The sequence below is a fragment of the Panthera pardus genome, unplaced genomic scaffold (assembly GCF_024362965.1).
Source record: "Panthera pardus isolate Hobbes unplaced genomic scaffold, ASM2436296v1 HiC_scaffold_25, whole genome shotgun sequence".
Lineage (NCBI taxonomy): Eukaryota > Metazoa > Chordata > Mammalia > Carnivora > Felidae > Panthera > Panthera pardus.
In genome coordinates this window covers 4,366,706-4,379,522 of record NW_026526821.1, presented here as the reverse complement: position 1 = coordinate 4,379,522, position 12,817 = coordinate 4,366,706, and positions in this window count along the sequence as shown.

Genomic DNA, 12,817 nt, shown 5'->3' with positions numbered 1-12,817 from the left:
GGATGTGCCCACAGCCGAAACTGCCTTCATTTGAAAGAACAGCTGTTTGCCTGGACCTAAGGCTGGGGAAAAACCGCCGAGCCATATGTCCTTAGTAAATCAGTGCGATGTGCCCGAATGATCAATGAGAAGGTGGCCAGTCAGCCCCTGCAATTCATGTTGGCCTTTCTTCCAAACATTTCAGACACCTAGCAGATGGGGAAACAGAGGCACCAGAACTCATGTGTTGACCATTTTGGGGATGCGGTGAAGGAAAACCCTATCTGTGTATCCAGGCTTTTTCCTTTTCTGAGCTGTCTCATCACTGAGAGTAATAGTGTTGAAAAAGCCTTCTGTGAGAGGTCATTTCAGAAGTTTCCTGTTTCTTCAAATGGCATCGACTATAGCTCTGAATAAGACAAAATCCTCAAATCGTTTCAGTTATTTACATCAGCCAACTGGTGTCTCAGCACATTCAGATATTTACATTTTTAACAGGAGTTATCAGCACATAGCACTGGTGTATATCCACTAAAATTTTACTTTGGGCAATACCCTGAAAACCTAATACAGACCCTTTTAAGTTTTACCTAAAATTAATTGAAAAATACAAAAATCAACAGCTTTCCTTCACACCAGCAAAGATCATTTATAAGCACTAATGGAGAATTTTCACTCAAAATTACCCCAAATATGGGATACCCAGGAAGAATTCTTAAAAAAATGTTTATTTATTTTGAGAGAGAGAAAGGGAGAGAGAGCAGAGAAGGGTCAGAGAGAGAGAGGGAGAGAGAGAATCCCGGGCAGGCTCCATGCTGCTAACAGTGAGATCATGACCTGAGCTGAAGTCAAGAGTCAGAAGGTTAACTGACTGAGCCACCCAGGTGCCCCCCTAGGAAGAAACCTTAACAAGAGGTATATAGGACCTATATGAAGAGAATCATAAACATTTAGAGGAATATAACAGGAAACTTGAATAAAGGAAGACCGTGCTCTTGAGTTGGAAGACGGAATGTTTTGATGTCAATTTCCCTCAAATTAGTTTAGTGGAATTGCAGTCAAAATCCCAACAGGATGCTTTTTTGCCACAATCACACCTCATAGAGTGATTCCAATGTTCACTTGCAACAATAAATATGTGAGAATATCCAAGAAGGTTTGAAAAGGAAAAGAGGAAAACTTGATCTACCAAATATTACAACACATTATCCAGCTACAGTAGCTAAAATAGTATACTGGGAAAATAGAATGTAAAAGTATAAAAGTACCTAAAAAGTAGATACTGGACAAAAATGGAGAGAAGGAAATGGCTAGCCTTAAAATTAATCTTGGGATATATGATACTTAGTCATTTGATTTAAATTAGCACTTCAAATCCAAGGGGACAGGATAGATTAGCAAATAAATGGTGGTAGGATAGTCCCTTAAGTATTTGGGCGAAAAAAAAAAAAAACCCAGAAAATTGTATCATCTCAGGCTACATACCTAAACCAATTCTAGATGAACTAAAGAGATAAATGTTAAAAATCGAATTATTCATACAGATTCAACTGAATAAATAGGACTGATTCACAAACACCGAAAAGCATCAAAAACAAAATTAGGAAGAAAATGTAGGAAAATATTTATCACAAATATGATGAAGAGCTAATTTTCCTAATGCATTAAAAACCCATAGAACTATTAAAAAGTCACTCAAAACTCTTTAGAAAATAAAAATACCATGCACAGACAATTCATAGAAGAGGTGCAAATGGTTAATAGGTCTGAAAAATGCTCAACTGTATTGGTGATCCAACATATGTAAATCAAAACGGCATGCCCTGTTTGGCCTATTAAATTAGCAACAACTAAAATATAGCTCTTATTCAGAGTTGGTGAGTGTGAAGTGAGAAAGGCACTTTTATACACTTCTGTTGCAAGTGCAAACTGGTACAATCTTTCTGGAGAGCAATTTAGCAATCTTATCCCGAACCTTAAGCATTCCTCTTTGCCCTGGTGATTCCCGAGGCAGAAATCTACTGTAGCCAAATATCCAGGGATCTGGACAAAGATCTAGATCTCAGAATTATTTGCAGTAATGTAAAACTGGAAAAACTCGAGTGCTCAGAGAAGGATTTACCGGTTGGGTCATGAAGGAAAAGAAGTAGTCTTTTGAAGGGAGGGAGGAGGTGAAAGAAAGTTCCAGGAAAAACAAGAGCACGGGTGAAGTGTGTGTGAAATTTTCACATGGGTGTGTGAAAATTCACTGTGTGGCCAATTTGGAGATGGCAGCGTGCTTGGACATGCCTGAGGTGGGGCGTGTAGGGGGAGTGGGAGAAAGTGAGGCTCAGAAGCTCCTCTGGAGTTGTCCACCTCCCCCATGAGAATTTAAGGTGCAGGGATTCTGTGTTGGTCATTTATACGTCCTCCCCAGTTTCTACTAGGTGCTGAATAAACGTCTGTAAGTTAATAAATAAATAGATTTCTTTCAGATCTTGAGTGGCTTTGAGTTACATGTTATTGAGCTCTGGGGTTACTCTAGAGCCAATGAAGATCCAGCAGGGTTTCTTAGGAAGAAAAGTAATAAAGATTCTTCCTGAGTAACTGGATTGATTCATTTTTTTTATGACATGCTTTAAATGATATTTTAAAACAGACTCATTTGGACTTCAGTCAGTAGGGGGTGCACCAATGCTGGAAATTCCAATACTAATAAAGAATAATGCTTGTTTATTAATCTTATGGTTTTTCATCCTGGGTGCTATTTACCTCCTTTGCACCCTTCTCCTTGCTAACTATCCCCCACAATTTTTCATTTCTCGCTGTCACGCACACTGCTAGTGGATATGTAATGCCTCAAAACAACCAGTTATGAAACTGGTTTTAAAAAGAGTTAATCTAATATTGTTACTTATTACAGTTGTTAAAAGTAAATGTGACATTTTTAAGAAATTGTGGTAAAAGGAGGAGGGCTTAAATTGTGCTTGTCATTTACTCAGGACAAATTTTCCATCAGAATAGGTGAGAAAGGACTAGAAAAAAATGGAGGCGATAATTTGATGATTTATGGGAACACTAATACTATAATTGGAGCAAGAATAATAGTGACCTTTAGAGAATGGATATTTTACAAAGGGTTCATTAACAAGAAGGATTTGGCTTTTGGAACATTTTTTCCCCTTAAAGTTCTTCATGAAACAGAATTAATAAAATGCTATGGTTTATTGAAATTAAAAAAAAAAGGACAGAAAACTGTGGAGTTGTGTAGAAGAATTGAGGGGAAAGTAAGATGATTTTGTATATGGCATTTTTGGGGACAGAAAGGAACTTGAATGGTAAATTTATAATAGGAAGATGATAACTAAAAATACTGTACCAGAATAATTAGTGTTGATATCAAAACCTAAGAAATAGAAATCAGCATTTGATGGAAGACAAATAACCAGGTATAGAACTCAAGAAAACACAACCCAAGTAGAAAAAGAGCTATTTGTAGTGATGGGAAGTTTGGAAACTTAAAGATTCTTACATTTCATTGGACAATGCTGTGATCTTTTGGAATGATGCTATATGGAGGACCAGGGATCCTCTCCCCTTTAATTCTCTTAAAATACTAACAATGTGGTTTAGAAGAAAGGAAAAAATCGCAATGGAAATGATTATTCAGATGCATCAAATTCAACCAAAAGTCAAAAAACTTTTGTAGAAGGAAAAAGAATAAAACTAAAATAAGAAGACAAACACTGTGTGGAAATTTCTCTAAAAGGCAAAGATGCTCAAAGGGGATTCTAAAAGATATTTCAACATTGTGCAGTTCAAGAATGACATACTTATAAAAAGTTGTACAGACAACCTAAAATCAAAAATTTTCATAAAGATATGGCAATGATAATAAATACAGGAAAGCAAAGCTTGCAATAACCATATCAAATAATTCATGATAAAAACTATTAAGTGAAATAAATGGGTAGTTATAGAAAGATAAACACTTAAGTACATACTTAGGAAATAATAATTGTCAATTTATATGCACCTAATAACATAGCAACAAAACACACAAGGCAAAGAATGTAAGAACTTCCTGTAGAAACTAGGAAAAATTCAGTTACAGCGGAGCATTAAGTTCCTTATAATCAAGACCAGAACAAGTAAAGTAGACAAAATTCTGTAGTCTATACATGAGGTAAAGTGTCTTCAGAATTACTTGAAGAACACTTATTAATCTTATCCCTTGCTAGTTTATATAAAATTGAGTGAATAAACTTCACCAGAGGTTTTATAGGCTACATTCTAACCAAAATACAATTAAAAATTGAAATTAGAAGTCTTAAGAATAAACAAACAAAATTGTAAGTTATTCTGATACTTTGAAATAATCTCCTGAAGAGCAACTGGGACAATGGGAAAGTCAAGAACTCAGTAACGATTTAGAAAATAATAATAATACACTACATACCAAAATCAGTGGTTAGAGAAAATGTTAGTGAAAGTTTTAAATGTTTTATTGTTAAATTGAAAAGAAAGTAAATAAATTATTCAACTTAGTATCTCAGAGAATAAAAGACACAATAAAAGAAATAAAAAGATAAAGTCATAAATTGGAAAGTAAAAAATAAAGTCAACAAAAGCAACAGATGATTCCTTAACTTTTATTAATATGGACAAGCTTCTGATAAGCCTAACAGGAAAAAACTAAACAACACATAAAAATAGAAATTAGAACACAAATAGAAATGTATTGAAATAACTGTAAGAAATAACTATCTGTAAGTATGCTATTGTACTTGTAACTCTAAAAGAAATGGGTAATTTCATTCAAAATAAAAATTCCTAAAGTTGATCCAAGACAAAGAAAATCTTCATAGATTGATGAGAGGGGAAAAATCAGAAAGTCATAAAAAAATATTACAATGTCAAGGAAAAAACTCTGAATTCTGAGGCAATTTTAAAAAATATTTTAGGAAATAGATAATACTATGTTACAAAGAGTATTCCTGCAGAGAATACACTTCTGATAAGTATAAACACCCCAAACAACTAGTAAATGCAGTGAATATAGAGCGGAAAATCTTAAATAAAACCTGTAAAGTGGGCATTGCAATATAAAGTTAAATGTATCCCTGAAATGCAAGGATGGTTCAATTGCAACATCTTATAAGACATCAGTGAATTAAATAAAAATCCATATATATAGGCATTTCCATAGATGCTAAAAAGTAATTTAAAAAATTCAACACATAGTCCAAGTACACACTTTTTTTCAAGAGGATTAAAAGCCTTTCTTTCTTTCTTTCTTTCTTTCTTTCTTTCTTTCTTTCTTTCTTTCTTTCTTTCTTATTTTTTTTAAAGATTTTATTTTTAAAATAATCTCTATACCCAACATGGGGATGGAACTCACAACCCTGAGATCAGGAGTCACATGCTCTAGTGATTGAGCCAGCCAGGCACCCCTAAAATTATATTTTATTAATATATTATGAAATTATTTTTTAAAATAATTTTAAGTGACAATGATTTAGTCCATGGACAACCCTAGAGCCATTTCTTTAAAAGCAGAATAAAATTAAGGTGCTGCCTAATTTAACATTGTTTTGGAATGTCTGTTCAATAAATTAAGCACCAAAATTAAGACATAAGAAGAATTCATGTTGGGCCATAGAGACAAAATATTCAATGTCAGGTGATAAAAACTGTAAATAAGCTGTGTCATGTTGTCAGATACACAGAATGTCTAAAATCAATAGTATTCTAATGTTCTAGCATTAACATCTCATTAATTATAACAAGAAAGAAATTACAACAAGAAAATTATGCATTTCTTACTTAGGAAAACAGACTATGGAAAGCAATGAACAATTTCCTGGAAAGTACAGACAATGGGATGTAGACCAACGCTGTGTTCTAGAAGAGAAGAAATTTTCCAAGGATGATAATTCTCCCCAAGTTGAATAATAAAAATAATAAAAATAATAAAAATCCCTAGATAATGTTAAGCAGAACAAACAAATGAAAACCACCAAAGAAAATAATTATAAAATTCATGAGGATAAAAAGAGCACAATACCATATGTTTTCACTCTTATGTGGATCCTGAGAAACTTAACAGAAGACCATGGGGGAGGGGAAGAAAAAAAAAGAGGTTAGAGAGGGAGGGAGCCAAAACATAAGAGACTCTTAAAAACTGAGAATAAACTGAGGTTGATGGGGGGTAGGAGGGAGGGGTGGGTGGGTGATGGGTATTAAGGAGGGCACCTGTTGGGATGAGCACTGGGTGTTGTATGGAAACCAATTTGACAATAAATTTCATATTAAAATAAAATAAAATAAAATAAAATAAATAAACAAACAAATAAATAGAAGAAAAGAAAAGAAGGGAAAAAAAAGACCACAAAAAATATAAACAATTTAAATAAGTGGTAACTAGTCCAGCTGGCAGAAGTAGATTTACCACGAAGCTAATGAAAGTTAAGTTCTTATAGTTTCTGTAAATTTTACAAAAGTAAGTGTATTTCCATTATATTTCTCTATCCTCCAAATTGGTTAAGCTCCCTCAAATTGTAGAAGATGCCACAATATTTCATTCTACCATGCCAGATAAAATATTATGTTATAAATCTACAATAATTAAAAGTTTACCCAAGTAGGGTAGAAAAACAAATCAGTAGAATGGGAAAAAGAAAAAGCTAGAAATTAGTCCACTGATATGTAAATTTTAGCTATATGAGAAAGTGTCACAAAAATGTGATGAGCGGATGAATAATTTAATATGAGGTGTTGGGTAACAACTCACGTGATGGCCAAAATATTGGCAACAGTATGGGATGTGCATGAGAACACATGTTGGCCATTCCCACCCGGTGTCACTCTACAGGTGGGTGTGAACTTGATTTAGCTCTGTCTTAAATTAGGAAATTGGGAAAAATACACTTTAGATCCATATTCCATACTATGTTGAACTCTGGATGGATTAGCACATTAAACATAAGGTTTGGGTTCTTCTTTTTCCTTTTTAAAAAATGTTTACTTATTTTTGAGAGAGAGTGGGGGAGGGGCAGAGAAAGAGGGTGACAGGATACAGAGTGGGTTCTGTGCTGACAGCGGAGAGCCCAATGAAGACTTGAGCTCACTAACTGTGGAGATCATGACCTGAGCCGAAGTCAGATGCTTAACCGACTGAGCCACCCAGGCGCCCTGAGGTTTGGCTTCTAACTAGTTATTGAGAAGAGGGATACAACTTTCTAAGGGCTGAGCAAAACAGGAAACTGAACATGTGACTATTGGATTGTATGCCACTTTCATAAAACGAAAATTAATGAAATAAAAAAGGAAACAGTTACCTGGGAAAAAACGTGGGAGGCAAATATAACAAAGGGTTAATGTTGAAAGAAGCCACTTAAATACGTCAATACAATGAAGAGTCCAATGAACAAAGAGACACAGTTCGGGGGCGCCTGGGTGGCTCAGTCGGTTGAGCGTCTGACTTCAGCTCAGGTCATGGTCCCACGGTTCATGGGTTCGAGCCCACGTCGGGCTCTGTGCTGACATCTTAGAGCCTGCTTTGTGGATTGTGTCTCCCTCTCTCTCTGCCCCTCCCTTGCTCATGCTCTGTCTGTCTCTCTCTCAAAAATAAATAAACATAAACAAGTAAAAAACAAACCAAACCAAAGAGACCGAGTTCATAAGTGAGCAATATACCCAAGTGTGGAGATGAAGCAAACGTACGAAAAGGTGTTGGCCTTCCACACGAATGAAAGAAATGCTAAGCAAGAGAGCTATAGGTGCTGTTAAAACAGTTCACATCAGCAAAGATGTTTTTCTTTTAAGAGTATTTATTTTGAGAGAGAGACAGAGAGCACATGGGGGGCGAGGGGAGAGAGAGAGGGAGACAGAATCCCAAGCAGGTTCTGCACTGTCAGCGCAGAGCCTGTTGCGGGGCTCAAACCCACAAACCTGCAGATCGTGACCTGAGCTGAAACCAAGAGTCTGACCCTTAACCGACTGAGCCACTCAGGCGCCCCAGCAAAATGTTTTAAAAGATTGGGTGCCTGGCTGGCTTAGTCGGTAGAGCGTGCGACTCTAGATCTTGGGGTTGTGAGTTCCAGTCTCACATTGGGTGTACAGATTACTCAAAAATAAAATCTTTGGGGCGTCTGGCTGTTTTGGTAAGTGGAGCTTGCTACTCTGGATCTTGGGGTTGTGAGTTCCAGCCCCAGGCTGGGTGTAGAGATTACTTAAAAAAAAAAAAAATCTTAAAAAAAAGATAATGCCTATTGCTGGTACAGCTGCAGTTATACTGGCAACTGTGTACGTTACATGTAATAGTTTTCTTTCAAACAGAAATAAAAGGAATATATTTGCAATATGAAAAATAGAATAATAAAAATGTTTCTGCCTCTTTATAATCCTACCTCTGAGAAAAATCACAGTTCACGAAGAGGATATGGAATGTTGAGTCAGGAATTTTAGGTTTGAATCTGGATTCTAGTATTTTCAAGCTGCGTGATCCTGGGAATGCTGTTTACTTTTTCCTCCTCAGTTTCCTCATTTGCAAAGGTGAAATTATCATATGTATCTCAGGGGATTGCAGGGAGGGTTAAATGCAATGGTGTGCATGGAAATTGAAAAGTGCTGCATTTCCGTGACACTTTGCACCTTTGTCCACAAGCCTCAGTTTCCTTATCTGTCACATGGGGACGATGACACCTATTTCGCGAGTTCCTTGGGATAATGCACGCATTCTTTCATTCAACCGCCAGGATCCAGTAGTCATGGGGGTGCTGACCTAGGTGCTGGCCGCACTGGGGTGATCCAACTGGACTTGAGTCCAGGGACAAGCTTGTCCGGTGGTGATCATGCTGTGGGTCTCAACAAACACAAACGTGCTATCATTAGCCGTTCTGGGAGTGTGGTGCACTCAGAGCTCCTCCAAGGAGATCTCGCATTTGCAATCCTTATTTGCGTCCTCTGCGTAGAACGGGGGCTCAAATTAATGTTCCACCAATTGGATGGAGGGGCAAATGCATGCATACATGTTTACAGGAAGGTAATTATTTTAATGAATCATCTGAAGTCCCCTAAATGCCCAACAGAAGACGAGTGGCTGAGCAAACGGTGTTGCAATCATTCAGCAGAAGAGTCTGCAGCCATTAAAATGGAAAATTATGAGGATCACGAAAGACAGAGACGTATCGGATATAATATTACATGGGGAACATAAGCAGAATACAAAGCAGCATATACTTCCCAATTACAACTATGTCTCCACGTGAAAGCAGATACTGAGAACAAACACTTTTATTACAGTAGCGGGGATTCTGGGTGAACTAAAAAAAATTCCTTTAACGGCTTGAAACATTAGGTATGCAATGAAATAAGGGGAGAGAAAATGGTTGTTGTACAGAGAGAACGAATAGGTGACTGTATTCACTTTTTGTGCTGAAGTGTAACGTACAAAGCGCACTGGAGCGTACCCTCAGTGAATCTTCACACACCTGTACATCTGTGTAACCTCCACCCAGATCCACTCCTAGAACATTACAACCGGGTAGTTCTAAACAGGAAGAAGGGCTTTGCTGTATACCCGTGAGTGGTGCAGGGAAAACGAACAGACAATACTATTTTGCAGAAAGCTATCGCCGTGTTTCTAACGGGGAAGATGCGACGTTAGACCGTGTGAAATCTGCAGAGAATCGCGCTCGCATTTTTAGATGGAATTGGGAAGTTGACAGATTTCCCAAGGCAAACAATGTGAGCAGGTTTTTTTTTTTTTTTTTTTTTTTTCTTTCCCCTTCCCCTTTTACACTAAAAGGCCCAAATGGAAGAAAACCGCTCTGGAATGATTACATATAATATGCATAACTGCAAATCTGACACCACCCAGGTAATAGGCATATAACCTCCCTTGTCTCTGCAGCAAGATACACAAAGTGACACGGAAAAATCCCACTGGAGCTAGGACTCTGCATTGTGCCCCCCCCCCCCCCCCTTCCCAGGTTTGGGTGGGAAAAGACCGGACCCGCCCGGGAAGCGCAGGGGGGGGGGGGGGCGGGGGTGGGTGGGTGTCTGTCCGTCCCTGCCTCAGTTTCCCCCAGGCGCGGATGCCCCGCAGCCCCCCAGATCCCCAGCCACAAACACTGCCGCCCGCCCCAGCGTCCCCGCTTTCCCTTCCGGTGGGTGACTGTTGGGGGGGGGGGGGACTCGTGTCTCTCCAGGCCTCTCCGGGCGCTTCCGCAGACCCCCCTCCGCCGGCGGGGGCGGGCGCTGGGGCTGAGTCACCGGCGCGGGAGGGGCGCGGGTCAGGGACCCTGACGTCAGGACGCGAGCCAGACTTTAAAAATAGTGAAATGCTCTGTGAATCAAAGATGATCCGATGGGGAGAAAATAGGCGGGCGGCGCAAGGTCTTACTGGTTTCCTGCAAGTAATTTGTCCTCGACCTGGGGCCGCGCCGAAGTTACAGATGGAAACAGACCCAAGCGCCTGAGGTGTCCGGAAACTCAGGAGAAGCAGTCGGGGTGAACCGGCCACGTTGTGTGCAGTCACGGGCCAAGGGAGGGGCTCGGGGGAGGGGAAGGGCGAGGAGGCCTGGCCCCCTTCCCCATCGCGGCGCCCCGAGCAGGTGGGGCGGCCGGTTTCTGCCTTAGGACGCGTAAAACATCCGGCCCCTGCTCGTGGGATGGGGATCCGGGGGTACGGACGGCAGCGCCTTCTTTGCTCAACCCCAAACACAAAGGGATCTAGGTTTTGGGACCACGTAAGGTGCCCAGACTGGGCCGCCCTGGTGGTTCATTTCGGACATGCCTGCCCTGCTGGATATTCAGTCGGCCCCGAGCTTTGCCAGCTTTCATTAACTTAATTGGTTTTCTTCTTTGGATGGAAAATAGAAATATATTAGTCAACGACTTCAAATAACCTCCCCGCCCCAAGGAAAGTCTCGGTGCATTCTCCGTGATGAGGCCGCTAAGTTCTTAAGCGGATGCTTCTGTACGAGCATAGAATCACAAGAGTAATATTTCAAGGGCACTAAAGCCGGGCACGCAGCTGGCATTTAATAAATTCCAAATAACGAGTCAGAGCGCATCAGTGGCTCTAAATTCAAAAATCAATTCTGTAACATTAATAATAAAAACAATCACCTGTGGGAATTAGTGTGGTTTTTTTTTTTTTTTTTTTTTTTTTTGTTTTGCCTTTTTTTAGTGATTATAGGATTTACCCACTGGATAAAAAATGTTCTATTTATAAAAACAAAGCAAGGCCCATAATTAAACACCATATTGCTTTAAAGGAGAGTTTCAAATTTTAGTTTCTTGATACAATTAGCTAGCTCTATTTTTTTTGAATGATAGCACAGGAGGCTAGAGGGCGTATAAAAAAATAATCTGAAGCAACTTTATAACAAAAACAAAAAAGTTACTTTCAATTTCTGTTGTTAGTCTTTACATATTATCAAGATGTTGCCATAAATTGTGAGCTCTAGGTGGAGGGCAGGTTTTAACGAGGCCCTCTGGATTTCTACTCACCACCCCCCCCCCCCCTTCGTTTCAGGTACATTTTATCCACACGATGAAACATCAGTGTAGAATTAAATATTATACTGGCGAAGGGATGCAGAAAATAAACGTGTTTTGTTTTACCTCTGATTTTCTCCCGTTGCACTTAGTGCTATCAGCGACTTGCACATGAGGTATAGCTGCAAGTATTAATTTGTGCTGTTGGGTACCATTGGAATAATTTAGAGCAATAAGGGCTGGTAACAAATGGTTGCAGGAAAAAATCCAGCTCCATCTATATAGATAGAGGCACGAGATATATGAAGAAAACCTTGGCTGGGCTCATGAAATGAGTATGAAATAAAAAACTTGAGATTGCATTACATTTTTTAAAGACAATTATCTGGGTATTGGGGGAGGTGAAGAATCTGACTATATAACTGGACATTATGACTCTAATTTTCTAATTACCGCCACGCTCATTTATAACGGTCTAGGGGGATGAAAAAGATAATTGTTTTTTCAAATGAGATCTCATGACTTCTCAGAGGGAAGTCACATTCTGTGTCACACTGTAGAAGAGCGTCATTGCCCTTTTCTTTTAAAGGGATTCGGAAGCATAAAACATATTTATGATAAATAGACAGCTATTCTATTGGAACAAGTTGGAGTCTGCAATGAATTAGAATGATTTAAAAAGGAGATGTTAAAAAAAAACAAAAACAAAAACAGGCTTGCTTTCTTCCCAAGCTCTTTTGAACAATTGATTCTATCTATTAGGTGAAAAACTTCAACCTTTAATATCACCAAAGGATAAACAGCAAGGATATTCAGAATAAATAACAAGTTAAATATCCTACCTCCATGACAGAATCATGCTTTTGCCTTCATCATTATAAAATGTTAATTGGAGATATTTTAAGAGACATCCTTTAGAAGAAAATAACATAACCCAGAGACCCTGCAATGGATTGCCCGCAATATCTGGCATATGCTAAAAAATAACCCCGTGAAAGGAAAGACAAGAAACGTGACTGAAAAATAGGAACATCAGAGAAACAGGACAAGTGGACAGAGGGTATCCAGGTACCGGAGTGAACAAAAAGTACTTCAAAGTCACTATGCTTAATATGCTTAAAGAACACAGAGACAAATGTGGGCCAAATGGGTGAAAAGATGAGGTATTTAAAAATGAATTAAAATCGGGGCGCCTGGGTGGCTCAGTCGGTTGAGCGTCCGACTTCGGCTCAGGTCACCATCTCGAAGTTTGTGAGTTCGAGCCCCGCGTCGGGCTCTGTGCTGACAGCTCGGAGCCTGGAGCCTGCCTCGGATTCCGTGTCTCCCTCTCTCTCTGCCCCTCCCAGCTTGC